This window comes from Chenopodium album, chromosome 14 (genome assembly GCF_948465745.1).
Source record: "Chenopodium album chromosome 14, dcCheAlbu1.1, whole genome shotgun sequence".
Classification (NCBI taxonomy): Eukaryota; Viridiplantae; Streptophyta; class Magnoliopsida; order Caryophyllales; family Amaranthaceae; genus Chenopodium; species Chenopodium album.
The window spans coordinates 26940469-26957175 of NC_137847.1; the positions used below are offsets into that span (position 1 = coordinate 26940469).

The 16707-nt window shown below is 32.9% G+C and overlaps 1 long non-coding RNA gene across 4 annotated transcripts; it reads left to right on the forward strand.

Moving 5' to 3' along the window:
* The first annotated feature begins 7210 nt into the window (after positions 1–7210).
* On the forward strand, positions 7211–11472 carry LOC145580182 (uncharacterized). Of its 4 annotated transcripts, XR_014099327.1 has the most exons (6): positions 7211–7367; positions 7533–7665; positions 7866–7960; positions 8416–8653; positions 9406–10967; positions 11154–11472. It is a non-coding gene; the product is annotated as an uncharacterized LOC145580182 (long non-coding RNA). The 4 variants fall into 4 exon arrangements; XR_014099325.1 differs by having other exon boundaries at positions 9406–11472; XR_014099328.1 differs by having other exon boundaries at positions 10845–11472.
* The last annotated feature ends 5235 nt before the right edge of the window (positions 11473–16707 follow it).

Consider the following 16707-nt stretch of genomic DNA (forward strand, 5'->3'; position numbering starts at 1 on the left):
ATAAATAAAAAAACAATGGAAAGAAAGTTATCATCTTCAGATAGGTGCTTTATAGATAGGCTTTTCCTTTTATTTTTTTCAAAAGAAAAATCATTATTTTTATTATCAATAAAATAATATTTTATTGATAATAATACTAATGATTAATACGTCATCAATACCATTACAATAAAATTTTATTTATCTAAAAAAATTAAAATACATGTATTTCAATTACAGTAACTAAATTCGTTGAAAAAATACGGAGTACATTACAAGTTCTCCAATACAAGTAATTAATTTCGTATACTCCTAACAACAATTGCAAGTTTAAAGAAGAAATCAATGCAGCTATTGTCGACACTTGCGTTGGTTCAACAGATTTTAACTCCAATATCTATTAAACATGTAAAAGACAAACTTTCATATTAAAAACAAATCATAGAATAATTTAAATCTAAATAATACTTCGATGCAACATGCATACTATATTCATTCATAAGCAAAAGAATAGATCTGTATCAAGAAGTAAAAGTTTAAAACCACTTCAAAAAAAAATAAAAAATAAAAAATAAAAAAAAACAAGCTAAGTCTTCTACATATATCAAATGTCAAAACCCACAAAATTGAACAAACATCTCACTTATCTAATTTTAAAATTTTAAAATAAAAATCAGATATTTTAGATCTTATAAAATTGAAATTTAAAACCAAATCTAAAGTAAAAAATCATAAATTTGAGATCTAAAAATAATAATTAAGTATTAAAACAAAATTTTAAAATTAAAATAATAAATTTAAATTAGAATATAATCAAAAACTTGAATCGAAATTCTAAAAAGAAATCATCATATGAACACCAACTAAAACACGAATTGATGAATGACAACTGCTAGCTTGAGAGGAAAGAGAAAGAACACCACCGTTTACGGCCAGCAACCAGATCGGCAACACCAAACATCAATTAACCCGCAACAAGGGCGTCATACAAACAACCCAGAATTATTACGAACGGTTTTTTGCGACTAAACAACCCAAAAATCATCAAGGTCGGACTTTCGCGAACTAAACCACCAAAAAATCATCACGATCGGACTTTCGTGAACCAAACCGCCATGATCGGACCTTTGCGCACCGCACCGCATCGGAGTTAGAGTTTGAAAGCAGGGGAGTGATGGTGGTATAATGGGTTGTTGTTGTGTGTGTGTGCGTAGTGGGGAGAGAAGTGATTGGTAATTGAGGGATGAAGTTAGAGGAGAGAGGGTCAGAGGGGTTAGGGTAAGTGGAGGGAATGAGGTGAGACATGAGGAGTGACGGCTTAAGAGGGAATAAAGTAGGGTTAGAAATATTAGAATTGAGTACCCAGTTTTTTTTATTTCTTTTTTCCTTTTTTTTAAAAAATAAATTATACTTGTAGAACGGTTGTCTATTAGGGGCGATCTATATCGAATAGTGTTATATTTGGATATATCAAATAAAGCCGTTAACTTAGATAGGCGCTCTACAATTTTAACCTAAAAAACGCTTATCTTACATAGGCGCTCTGTATAATGCTAGAGATCGCCTATGATACTTAACAGTTTTGTATTGCGTGTTGCTTATACCACATTTTGTGGTAGTGTAGGTTTGAAACCTATAAGATTACTAGTGAAATAATTAATAGAAAACTCATGCTAGGACAATCAATACAAATTCATGTGGACATGATGGTTCAACTATTCAACCACATGAGTATGTGAGGGAGACCATTAAAAAATAATGAGGTTCATGAAATAATTCTGCATTCTCTACATGATGGTTTTGACCACAAGAAACTTTCTCTAGATGATGAGGACTCTGCGGTTAAGCTAGTTGATTTACTTAAGAATCATGTAGAGAATACCTGAAAGGAGAATAAGCCATTGCTTGAACAAGGATGTCCTCACTACGATGAAGTGACAGGTAAAAGTTCCTAATATTCTTGTTATAAACATTTTAAATTTTACTTAGGTATGTGATACCAAGTTGCAGTGCTTAACATTATTAATGTTGTGCGAAAGCTAAAAAGAAGTGAGGCTAGCAAGGAAATGGAGCTTAAGGGTGCACTAGAAGTGTTCGAGTGGCCAGAAAAAGCTTCATAGTTTTAATTTCTGATTAGTTTATGATGATTTAGACTTATTTCCGATTTGATGAGACAATATTTTGGTTTTCTTGTTTGAATACTGATTTGGTTTTACTTGGCTTGGACAAGTGTTGATCCATGACCAAGGTAATAAATTGTTTTCATTTATGCTAGACATGAGTTAATTTTGTTTTATTACATTGATATAAGTAGATCACAAAAGAAAAATTAGATGATTTAAGATAAACTTACTTATAATAAAGTAAGGATAGGTCACATAAACCATTTGCACATCCAAAATTACAATCAGATGGACTCTTATCCTAATTGGATTATGAATCACTTGAGAATTAAAAGTTATGTTTGATAAGGTAAGATGACCAAGTCGCCTTTTAGTTGAAAGAGTGAAGGAGCTAATGACCTTTTACAACTCATACATATGATGTGTGTGGACCAATAAGTTCAAGAATTAGCAAGAGATTTAACTATTTTATTGCTTTTACTAACGATTTAAGTAAATATATCGATAATTACTTAATGAAGTAAAACTTGGAATCATTGAAATGTTCAAGAATTCAAGAATGAAATGTAAAATCAGTTTGAGATAAACAAATTAACACCACAATATGATTATTGTGAAAATTATTTAACTAAAAAATTAATGATCATCTAAAGGGAATTGTTGAATTAATTCACATTCCAGAAACACAACAATTAAAATGTGTGTTGAAAGAAAGAATCAAACTTTGCTTGCCATAGTTCGTGCCTAGACTAACTTTAATGATTTACAAATATCGTTTTGAGGATAGATATTAGAACAACAATTGCGAACAAACTAAACAGAAACTCAACCAAAGCAGTTGAAAAGACATCATAAGAGTTATGAATTGGAAATATTCCAAAAGTTGTCTATTCTAAATAAGATTAAGGGTTATGGAATCATTGTAAAATGTTTACAAAGATAAAATAATGCACCCTAAATCAAGTAAATAGTTTTTTGTGGGTTTTCCTATGGAAACTAAGTGGTATTATTCCTAAAATCGCTACATAACAAAATGTTTGTTGCTCGCGATAGTGTTTTTATAGAAAATGGATGTGGATAACACTACATCAGAGACGAGGGCGTAGAAAATTAGCTAATTTGATAAATCATATGTTGAAGCAAGCTAATTCAAACCGCAAGGCTTCTATCGTCCCATTTGAATGAAAGGCTTCAAAGAGTTGAAGAGAATAATTCTATTGTTGCTTATACCTATCATAGGTGACTTAGGATTTAAAACAAACAGTTTGTTGAAATTCTGAGAAAAATGTGGATTCTAAAATTTTCCTATTGGAATGGTTAGAACCCATACCCTACAAGCAAGCTTTGGGTAAGTGCCAACTCAAGAAGTGGCTTAAATCCAGGAAATCCAGAATGGACTCCATGTCTGTAAAGATGTGTTAATCTATGATAGTCTTACAAATGGGATAAAACCTATTGGATGCGTAAGCCTACTCGGATTCTTCTAGTGATTGCTAATTTTCGATTACGAAGTTTAGCATTGGATATCAAAATCACCTTCTTGAAATGTTCTTGATGGAGGATATGTATATGATACAACCCAAGGGTTTTGAAATCCAGAAATCATAGAAAGTTTTGCAAACTTCAAAAATTCATTTAATGGATTGAAGTGAGCATAAGAGAAGTTGGAACATTCGTTTCGATTAGGCAATCAAACAGTTTGATTTCCTCAAAGAACGAAAAGGAATCTTGTAGAGACAAGAAGTTTAGTGGGAGGAATTGGTCTTCTTAGTCTTGTATGTAGATGACATACAGTTCATGTGAAATGACATATCAATGCTTGAGTAAGACAAGCAGTGGTTAAGGAGTTGTTTATATATGAAAGACTTAGGACATGTTGAGTACACATTAAGAATTAGGATCTAATAAATGAACCATGAAGAATGATTGGACAACATCGAGAGACTTATGTCGATAAGGTTCTTGACAAGTTCGAGATGCAAGACTTTAAGAGAGGATGTCTTTCCATGTTTCATGGTATTACGCTAAGTAAAACTCAGTGCCTTCAAAAGCTAGTAGAGTTAAGTTGTATAGATAATGCGCCTTATGCTTCTGCAAAAGGGTCCACTATATGTGCCATGATATGTATAAGCAAGATGTTACATATGACTAGTGCATGTGTAGCAGGTTTCAAACAAATTCAGAATAAGCATACTGAAAGCTACTAAGAATAAATCCTTGAGCACTTAAGAAGGGCAAAAGGAATGTTTCTAGTTTATGGTGGCAAGAGTGAACAAGTTGTCAAAAGGTTATACGGATGCAAGTTTTCCAAACAAACAAGATTACTTTAGATGTTGATCTAGATACATTTTGTGTCTAAATGGAGAAGTATAGTGAATTTGAAGAGTTCAAAGCATAACACTTTCGCATACTCAATGTCAGAATATGACTATTTAGCTACAGTAAGCGTAGTTAAAGAGGAAGTTTGGATCAAATTGTCTTGTGACTAAAAGGACATCTTTGCCAAAACAAAGGAGCCAGGGTCACATCACAAATCCAAAACAAACAGATATGAGATATCACCTCATTTATGAGATCAATGACAAGCGGGATGTCGTGATCTGCAGAGTTTTATTATGAATGAGAATATCATTTATTAAACCCCTTCCACAGAATAAAGTATGAGAGTCATATTGAAGTCTTGGATTGTAGCAAATTATATAATTCAAGTTGTGTATGTTTTGAGAAAACATATTACATAAGGAATGCATATATTTGCAGAATTACGTGTTTTGTTAAACAGAAATTATTATTTCTCTTATTTAATTATGGTTTTGGAAATTAAATAAAATGTCCAAAATAATTATGAATTGATGGGCTCATCAGGTTGATGACCTGCTGAATGAAACCCCACAGGCGAACAAAATTCATACTTCCTCCGTTTTTTTATTATTGCACCATAGGGGTTGGGTACAAATATTTTGGTAGTGGAAAAAAGTAAGAGAGAGAAAGATAAAAATACAAAATTGCCCATGTGACATATTGATAAACTAAAAAGTAAGTGTGAAAAAGCAAGGATATGTAGGGTATTTGTAGTGTGAACACAAATAATTTTTTTCCTAAAGAGGAAATGGTGCAATATTTGTGAAACTTCCTAAAAAGGCAAGTGGTACAATAATAAAAGAACGGAGGAAGTATATTATTTAAGTTCCTAGTTTGAAATCATTAAAGTGGACATAAATGATTTCAATAAATGGACAAGCAGGTAAGATTGATTGGATAGCGCAGTTTCATGGGCTACAGGGGTATAGTGATGCTCGGTCAATGACTAGGATATGCATGAATGATGCATGATCGAACTATTGACCTACTTTGAAGAGTATAGAGCTTCCGGGTATATTAGTGACAAGGGATAAACCTAGGTCGTTGTTTACTAAGTTCCCCGATCAAAACAAAATTTATAAAACCAAACCCCACCCTAGGTATAGAGGTAAGTCCGGGTCAATCCCAAGGGAATGTGGTATTTACTAAGGTCTCAAGCTAAGCTATTCCGAAGCCTAAATGATGGTTGGTCTAGCAAACCTAACAACACAATTAAACGAATACAAGTATGATATAAAGAATGCTAGGGAGTTGGGATCCACATGTACTCATGATAATCACACTAATTGGGAAAGAAATCGATCAAGCATGGAATGCGACAAAAGCAATCAAAATCACTTCAGAGCTATTTCCTATGGTCAAGCTAGATGTCTCTACAAATGACTTCAAAGGAAAATCGCAAAATAAGATTAATCGTTAATAATAGCTTCCAAATCAATTTTTCGTATCAATGAAAACTACTATGCAATCTAGCTTGATTGTTAAGGTTGATCACTCCTCAAGATATCAAACACATGCACAAATTTCACCAAACAATTTAATCACAATGATGATCAATCAAATTCCCCTAATTAAACATGAATTATCACTCATACATGCTTCACCCTATCCCTAACAAGTAATCTACTCACTACAAATTGCAAATTTAAACAACAAAACTAATCTAATCACAAATTTCATCATCAACATAGTAATCAAAATATGCTCAAATTATCAAAAATAAAATCAAACAAACAATAAGTAATTCAATCAAATTAAAATCTAGAATCAAACATGAAATTGCATGAAAGAGTAAAGAATTCTTACAAAACTTTGATCAAAATCAAAGAGGAAGAAGATTAAAAGTAGCATTCATCAACATCACCAAGTTTCTCTCTCTAAAATCTAAGAACAAAGTTTCCAAAATTAAGAACTTCTCTCTCTAAAATTCTAATCAAAATCTATTTCTAATTCAATTCTAAGTCATTCTCTCTCTAGAAATGAAGGAAATCTATATATAGTAAAACTAACAATGGGAGAATTAGTTGAACGTCCAAAAAAGAACCCCTAATGGCGCGGCCTCTCATCCCATTGCGCGGCCGCTCAAAAATGGGTACGAAACAGGAGAAGGGGAGGTGCACGGCTACACCTCACAGGGCCTGCGCGCCCACTCCTAGGTCGTGCGCACCCGCGCCTGAGAGCAGGACATATCCCTCTTGTGTGGCCGTTGATGCTACCGTGCGCTCCACTTGATACATGTTGGGGAGGTAGTTACTAGAGGCCTTCACGGTGGGTTCAACACCGACTTTTGCGTCCACGCAGCATGAGAGTGCGGCCTTGAAGACTTTAATCTTGCACTCTAACACTTTTGAGCTTCAAAAGGAAGAACCGGGTTGTATTCTAAGCTTTGTATGTCCCGAGAGAACGCCAATGAGCTTTTCGAACATCACCATTCTCCTAAAAACAAAGAAAAGACAAAATAAACTAAGAAATGCAATAAAATGAAAAAGCAACTAAGGAAAACACAAAATAGAGGAAATCCCTAACATGTAAAAGCCGCGGAATACAAATAATACTTTGCTGAAATCCTTTGATTTCCTTATCAACAGTGTCGTGCCGCATTTACCCCCTGTATTTTGCCTTAGCTTTCCTTATCTACAGTGAGCTTCCTTAGTTGCCCTTCATTTTTTTGCATGTGCATCGCCACGTGGTTAACGAGTTGGCGCCTCTCACCACAACCACAAATTCATCTCCTCTCTTTCTGTTTTCTCTAATTTCAGATTTTCAGATCAAGAAGCAAACCAACTACAGCCACAACTTCATCTCCCTCCTCCTCTTCTCTTCTTCTCCTCTTTCATCAACACCATTGAAAATTTGAGTTGTCCATGTTTTGCTCTTACTCCTCTGTTGAGGCCTGCTTTTCAGGTAAGTTTTTTTTTTTCCTTTAAAATGTCCAATATGAATTTCACATTAATTTCTTCCCCTTTTTTTATGATCTGGAATTGATTTATTTTTAGGTATAGGGTTTTAAAAGTCTTTTGGTTTATTAATTCCGAAATTAACTTAAATTTTCGATCTCTGGTGATTTAGGGTTAGGGTTTTTGTTTGGCAATGTTTTTGGTGGTGTTCAAATGGTGGCGGATCTGAGCAGCCGCTTCTCTATTTCCTTCATTTATCCTCAAATAATTCATCAACCCACCTTATTTCTGCTCTTCAAATCAAGGTAATTCCTCTTCTCCTCATTTCAGATGTAATATTTGCTACCCTTTTAGGGTTAGATCTAATACTCAATTTCGCTGTTGTTTTTTGTTTGCTGGTTGAGAAGCAGAAAGGTTAAGATTTTTTTCTTAAATGATTTAGCAAATTATGGCTCTAGGGTTTGTAAATTTTGCGAATTTTTGATTAATTTTTGCTTATTTGCAGAAATGAACAGTTTACGAGATGCCTTACTCTCGATCTCACCCAAATCGAAGAGGACTCTGTTCGTATGTCTCCTGCTAATGATTCGGCACAAGAAGGTTATTTTTTTTTTAGTTGGTGAAAAATTATACCTTTAATTTTGATAATTTAAATTGAAAATTGAATTGGAGTAGTGATGATGAAGATGTCGGAGACGACTGGATTTTCGTTTTATTTTATTAATTTTAAAGGTCCAGGTGCTCTTTGATGGCCTTAGTTGGAGGGTGATATTATTACTTTAGTCTAATTTTAAAATTAGATGGCATGTATTTTTTCTTTTGAGTCTGCAAACTTTTATGCGAAAACACATAAAGGAATTTATGTTTTTAAATAAGCTAACTTTAAAACCATGATATAATGTGCTAATTGATATTATTGTGCACTTTAGTGCTGCAAGTTTCTTTACTTACAAGTGAATGTATTCTAGCTTTGCTGGTCTTTTTACATTAGATTTTTCTTATCATTGTGCTGCCTTTTCTTATACATTTCCTGGCTCTGTATTCATCAAAATCAGGGTGGTCTTGCTGAGCAGAAGATGCACATGTAATACAGTTAATTACACAATTTGCAGACTATTCCAGATGGAGTGCTAAATTGAAGATGATTGTGTTGAGCTTGTGAGGATGCTTCCATACACGGAGATTTCTCTTCTTGATTAGGCCATCAAATTGATGGCTGATGTTATTAAAGAAAAGTACAATAAAATGAATGCTCATAACATTACTATGGTGTTTGCTCCATATATGACACAGGTACGTCAATCACTACCCGCTCCTTTAGATTGAAATAGTAGTAAAATGTATTGATTTGATGCCTACGTTGTCTAAACTGAGTTTTGCGGCCATTATTTGACTTTGGTATCTCTCTATAAATACGTGTGAGAACTGATTTTTAAGTATATTAATTTAACTTAAAAGATTTTATTTTTTTAAATTCTGGAATAATAGTCAGGTAATAGTAAAACTAATTCATATTCCTTACATGTTCAAAGGTCATTGTTGGTGGAGTGGACTAGTTAGCGGGGTTTGATTTTGCAATACTCTATTTTTAATTCATTTGATGCATCATGTTGGGTTTGGCATGACGTTCATTAAGTAATATGTTTATGAATACTGTGGTTTTGAATTGTGCAATAATTTAGCTGATTGTTGATTTTAATAAAAATTAAAAATTAAGGATAGTTTAGCATGTAAACCATCAAGATTGAACTTAATTCCATAAAGATTGAGCCTTTGAGCAAGTGTGGGCAATTCGACATATATTTGAACTGAATTTAAGTCCTTATAAGTATTACAAACTCGGGAGAATCCTAAACTCCATAATTTTATTAGTGTAACCAAGCAAATGTATGTAAAGTTAATGAAAAGAAGTGTAAAGCAATTTTACCAATAAAAGTTAATAAATGAAAAACAAAACTTCTCATGGTCAATGGGAGATATTTGAAGCTAAATTAGAGGGGATAATGACAGAAATTTCACATGCTTGATTTATGCCTTCTCTTCAGGTTCTGAATGAAGAGGATCATATGCTTAACATGGAGTTTGAACAAGATGTCTGTTACGTATTGAGCCAAACAAGCTCTCGTACAGTGGGTTATGTTATGATTTCATCTCTACATGTATTGAGTCATAATTAGCATTTTTTTCCTAATGAACTCTAAATGGTTTGATATGTAATGCATGTTTGTTCTTTGTCAATTGGAGAAATTTGACATTAATAATAATGTATGCTTCCTATACTTGCAATGTAAATCGTCATCACTGACTTTGTTTATTCAAGATACACTCTTGACATCGAAATATTGAATGTAAAATTGATGTGTAAAAAGTAATTATCTTTCTCTTAAAGCTCAAGAATACAAGGGGCTTAGTCTTTATTGTATTATATAATGCTTTCCGCATTGGATTTGTTAGGTTTAAGAAAACTTCACACCTTGGATCATTTATGCTATTGTGGCTTTTTATTGCGCATGATTTAAGTTGTCATTTATTATTTACATATTGTGCTTTGAGCACTAATGGTTAACCTATCTTGCTATGCATGTGTAATTGGTAAGGGACAAAGAGAGACATTAGAAGACATATTAGATACATAAATTTTTATCTCTAGACATGAGCACTTGGCCATTTTCTTTTAGTGAGGAAAGAAGTCCTTTAAATCAAATTAGATGTCAAGGTCATGCCGTAGGTATGTAGTTGTGATGCTGATATCATTAGTAACTAAAGAAAACCAAAGCTTTAAACAGAGTAGATTTGTAAAATAGGGTTCAGCATAAAACTATATAGGATTTTTATTTACAGCTGCATTTACAAATCCTAAAAAGTTATACAAGATTATAATTAGACAGCCTGGGTTCACTATGTCCAATAGGAAGCACTTTGGTGCCATATTGAGAGACTGAGATATGTGTTTGGAATTAGATTCATGTTCATTGATTTTAAGTTTGATACAAAGAGTATATTTGTGTAACTTGAAATTTAAGAACTAGAGCTGCAATTTGAAATTTAGAAGAGAAGAAAGGGAAAATGGAAAATGGATCTGTAGTTTGTTGAAATTAAATTATCAAATGGTGTTCACGTTTCTTGGCCTTGGATTGCCTGATACTACCAATCTAACCAACTAAAACCATTTAACTAAAACTATGCCTTTGCGAGTCATGTTAATTTTCTAATACCAATGTTATCCTTCCCTTTAAGGTTAGTTATTAAAATTAATGTCTTTGCCTTGGCAGTAATTCCCTTATGAGTTATGACAGCTCCTCCTGCAATTTTCTTTGCAAGATACTCTTTTACCCTTTTTTAAAAACTGTACATGGTAGTATATTTAGTGTTAACACTGAATTATAACGTCAGACTTCTTGTAATTTATTACTTTGCTTCTTACTTAGAATTTGACAACTCTTGATACAAAACTTTGAGGCCTCATTATAATTTGAACCTGCAGAGCATCGCAATGAATGAGGGAATTTTGCCAATTGATCAATCAGTATTTGCAACATCGAACAACCGGGTAACAATTATCGACTCTGGAACAACTTTTGCATATCTAATTGAAGAAGCTTATGAAGTAAATACTCCTCTCCTTTGAAGTTTTGATTTAGAAGTTGGCTGGACTATCTTTATCCTTTAAGTTTATTTTTGTTGGGAAAGGGTCCTCTTGAAAGTGGGTCAATCATTATTTTAGCTCGTATGTTGTTTCATAAGGTGGATAAACTTTGGCATCACTTTTCTATATAAAATATTACCTTATCAGGACATTGTCTCACCCCTTAAGGGCGGTGTTGGAAGAAGTTTAATTATCATTAAGCAAAGCTGACTCCCAATGTGGAGCTCGAGAAGGCTCGACAATCAGCTCCTTGCATTGTGTCAAATAATGTTAAGGGGAATTTTGACAAGACTCGTCAATCAGCATTGTGTCATCGTCTTTGACAAGCTTCACTCCATTGTCCATGTATAGTGATACAAAGTATTTTTTGAAGTATAGTTTTTTTTAGAAGTGATAGTACTAAAGTAATCATGTAAAATTACATTGAAAAAAGGAAATGAATACCTACAAGCTTATATATTTGTAATCTTGTGGTAATTTTTTGTGTCCTTTATTAATTGTTTTATTTAGAAGTTATTGTTGTAGAACTTTGAGTTAAATATCCATATGTGGCATGGGATTCTGTGATTATTATTATTATCATTATCAGAGAGAAAGATCACTTAAGATAAGATAATTAGAGTAATTAGCTTAGAAAAAGGCTCATTAGACCAATTAAGCTAATTATATTTTCTTAAGTGAAATTCTATAGAAAGATCACTTGAGAGAGAGAAAGAGAGACATCAATTATGAAACAACACCAGAGAGAAAGAGTGAGATAAAAAGAAGAGAGAGAATATTTTAAGAAAGATTATTTGAGAAAGACCAATTAAGAAAAATCTTTAACAAAAAACAGGAGACCACTTAAAAACATCACTTATATAAGAGAAACTAGCTTAATAAAAGGCTGCTAAAATGCTTAAAAGAAAGAGGGACGACTTAAGAAATATCACTTAAGAAGAAAATCCACTCAAGAAAAAGAAAGATCACTCAAAAAGAAAGATCACTCAAGAAGAAAGAACATTGAAGAAAAAAACGATAACTTAAGAAAATCAGGACAATTAGTTAAGGAGAAACTTATGGCAATTAAGGGCAATTAGTTTAGGAGAGAAACTTAGGGCAATTAGCTTAGGAGAGGGAGAGAAAGAAAACATGAGTGAGAGAGACAACTTAAGGGCCTGTTCACTTCATCTTAATTTGAGTTCAGTTCAGCTTAGCTCCAATCAGTTCAGTTCAATTTAGCTCCAATCAGTTTAGTTCAATTCAGTTCAGCTCCTAATTTCCTTCTCTCATAAAATATTCATTTCAACTCTTTTCAGTTCAGTTCAGTTCAGTAAATGTGAACAGGCCCTAAGAAAGATTCATCACCTAAGAATGTTAGGACGATTATCTTATGAAAACGGAATTAGCTTATGAAAAAGGCTTACTAAAATGCGAGAGAAAAAGAGACCACACGAAAGATTACTTAAGAAAAACAAGACAATTATATTGAGAGAGAAAAAGAGAAAGAAGCCACTTTGGAAAAATCATTTATGAAAATAAGGTCAATTGGCTTTGGAGAGGTGAGAGACCAGTTAAGAAAGATTACATACAAAAATCAAGATAATTAGCTTAAAGGGGGAGAGAGAGAGATAGAGAGAGATAGAGAGAGAGAGAGAGAGAGATGCCACTTAAGAAAGATCACTTAAGGGTTACTAAAATGAGAGAGAGAGAAAGAGAGAGATAGAGAGACCACTAAGGAAAAACTACTTACAAACTAAAAAACAGGGCAATTAGTTTAGGGAATGACCTACTAGAGAGATAGAGATCAATTACGAAAGATCACTTGAGAGAGAGAGAGAGAAAGAGAGAGAGAGAGAGAGAGAGAGAGACCATTTAGGGAAAATTATTTGAGAGAGACCACTTTAGAAAGATCGGTTAACAAAAAGAGGGAAACCACTTGATTGATTACTTATGGAAATAAGAAAAAATAGCTTAGGAAAAAGAGTTACTAAAATGCTAAAAAGAAAGAGAGACCACTTAAGAAATATCACTTAAAAAGAAAACCACTCAAGAAGAAAGATCACTAAAGAAAAGAAAGATAACTTAGAAATTAGGGAAATTAGTTTAGGAGAGAAAAGTTAGGGCAATTACCTTAGGAGATGGAAAGAAAGAAACCATTAGTGAGAGAGACCACTTAAGAAAGATCCATCACTTAAGAAAGTTAGGGGGATTAGCTTATAAAAACAAAATTAGCTTAGGAAAAAGGCTTCATAAAGTGCAAGAGAAAAAGAGATCACACAAAAAGGATCACTTAAGAAAATCAAGACAATTATCTATATTTAAGAGACAAATAAACAACCACTTAAGAAAAATCATTTATGAATATAGGTTCAATTGCTTTGAAGAGATTAGAGACCAATTAAGAAAAATCACATACAAATATCAAGGCAATTAGCTTAGAAGTGAAACAAAGAGGGGTCACTTAAGAAAGATCACTTAAAAAAATTATGGCAATTAGCTTAGGAAAATACAAGTAGCTTAGGAAGAGGCTTTCTAAAATGTGTATGTGTGTGTGTAAGAGAGAGAGAGAGAGAGCGAGAGAGAGAGAGACAGAGGGGGGATGATAAATAAGGAAAAACCACTTAAGAAAATCAGGACAATTATAGGTTAAGAAACGACCTATTAATAGACTAGAGAGAGAGAGGCCACTTACGAAAGATCATTGAGATAGACCACTTAAGAAAGGTCACTTAACATAAAAAAGAAAAGACAACTTAAGAAAGACCACTTGAAAAAGAAATTAGCTTAAATTAGGAAAAAAAGTTACTATTTACTAAATGCTAGAGCAAGAGAGAGATACCACTTAAGAAAGTATTCAAAAAAGAAGAAAAATCACTCAAAACAAAGATCACTTAAGAAAATTAATATCACATAAGAAAATCAAGAGACCACATAAGAAATCACTTCAGATAATTGGGCAATTAGCTTAGGAGAGGGGCATGATAATCAGGCAAATTTATCATTACTTGCCTGATTTAATACCTCCTGATTGAGGACCTAAGTACCTAAAACTATATTTTTATGACACTCATTGTGAGGCATGGGAGCTTCCTAGAAATCACGCAAGATATTATAAAAATACTTTTGTTTAAAGAAAAAAAAGAACCAAAATCGTTTTTTTGCCTCTCACTACAAATGACAACTTTTTTTTTTTTTTTTTAAAAAAAAAAACAACTTTACTTCTTATCAAAACAAGGCTAAGTAATGTCCTCATATTACACTCATTTACTGTAACAAAATACAATTCTCTATAATTCCCATTCGTATACACATATTTAGAAAAACATTAACTTAAAAAAAAATTTAAAAAATCCCACATTAGTAAAAAACTGAGAAAACATTTACAAACTAAAACTCCAACTAGCACGCGTGCTTATGAACAGTGTTATGCTGAATTTACACATGATCAACAATACTTTATACACATATGTAACAAGCACCCAAACATGAATTTCTTTTCAAACTCATTACCTCCTTGAAAAAACAAAAAAGAAAAACTCCCACATTGCCACACCTCAAGACAAGAATTACACCCTAAAATTTCAACTAGCAACGTGCACGAATTAGCTTAGAAAAATTTCACTTAAAAAATATCACTTAAGAAAACTAAGCCAATTTGCTTAGGAAAACGCAATTAGCTTAGAAAAAGGGTTACTAAAATAGAGAGATAGATAGAGAGAGAGAGAGAGAGAGAGAGAGAGAGAGAGAGCTGGCGAGAGATACCACCGAGGAAAAACCACTTAAGAAATTAAAATCAGGGCAATTAGCTTAGGAAGTGACCTACTAGAGAGAGAGGGATCAATGCGAAAGATCACTTATGCGAGAGAGAGAGAGAGAGACCATTTAAGAAAAATCATTTGAAGGAGACCACTTTAGAAAGATCACTTAAGAAAAAGAGGGAAACCATTTGAAGGATTACTTATGCAAATAAGAAAAATTAGCTTAGGAAAAGGAGTTACTAAAATGCAAAAAAGAAAGAGAGACTACTTACAAAATATCACTAAAGAAGAAAAATCACTCAAGAAGAAAGATCACTAAAGAAAAAGAAAGATAACTTAGACATCAAGACAATTAGTTTAGGAGAGAAACTTAGGGCAATTAGCTTAGGAGAGGGAAAGAAAGAAACCATTAGTGAGAGAGACCGCTTAAGAAAGATCCTTCACCTAAGGGCGATTAGCTTATGAAAACGAAATTAGCATAGCAAAAAGGCTTCATAAAATGCGAGAGAAAAAGAGACCACACAAAAAAGATCACTTAAGAAAAGCAAGGCTATTATCTTATTTTAAGAGAGAAAAAAAAAAAGAGCAGCCACTTAAGAAAACTCATTTATGAAAATAGGGTCAATTGGATTTGGAGAGATGAGAGACCAATTAAAAAAGATCACATACAAAAATCAAGGCAATTAGCTTAGAAGAGAGAGAGGGAGAGAGATAGAGAGAGAGGTCATGCACTTTAAAAAGATTACTTAAAGAAATTAGGGCAATTAGCTTAGGAAAACATAATTAGTTTAGGAAAAGGCTTTCTAAAATGAGAGATAAAGATAGAGAAAGAGAGACCACACACTAAGGATAAACCACTTAAGAAAATCAGGGCAATTAGCTTATGAAGCGACCTATTAGTAGACTAGAGGGAGAGAAAGAGAGAGGGGCCACTTACGAAAGATCATTGAGATAGACTACTTAAGAAAGGTCACTTAACATAAAAAAGGATAGACAGCTTAAGAAATATCATTTAAAAAAGAAATTAGCTTAGGGAAAAGAGTTACTAAATGCTAGAGAGAGAGAGAGAGAGAGAGAGAGAGAGAGAGAGAGAGAGAGAGAGAGAGAGAGGTCACTTAACATAAAAAAGGATAGACAACTTAAGAAAGATCACTAGGAAAAAGAGTTCCTAAATGCTAGAGAGAGAGAGAAAGAGAATGAGAGAGAGGAGATACCACTTAAGAAAGGTCACTTAACATAAAAAAGGATAAACAACTTAAGAAAGATCACTTAAAAAAAAAAAGATTGAAACATCTATCTTTTTACTACATTTGGACTTCAATCGGGCTTATGCATTTGGGCTCAAATGCAAATTGTAAAACATCTCTAAACACCTATTGTTAGAAAAAGAATAACGTAACTAAAGTGATCAATTTTTAACACTCTTTTCTTTTTTTGAAAAAACATAGTTTCTTCATAGAATGCACTTCATTTTTTTCCCTTTCCAAAAACATCATTATCAATTTTTTAAAATAATACCCATGATCAACAATACTTTATACACATATGTACAAGCACCCAAATATGAATTTCTTTTCAAACTCATTACCTCCTTGGAAAAAAATAACTCCCACATTGCCACACCTCAAGACAACAATTACACCCTAAAATTTCAACAAGCACCGCATGCGAAAACACCTGTTAGCACAAAAATAACATAACTAAAATGAGTAGTTTATTACAATTTCTTAATAAAACACACTTTATTTTTTTCACCCTACCTCAAACTTTATTATCAATTTCTATTAAAAAGTCCCATGACAAATTTCTTTTTAAACTCATTACCTCCTTGAAAAACAAAACAGAAAACCCCCCGCATTGCCACACCTCTAAGCAAGAATTACACCTTATACTTCAAACTAGCAACGGGCGCGTAACTAAAGAAAAGGAGATAAAAGAGATATAAAAGCAATGAAAAATCA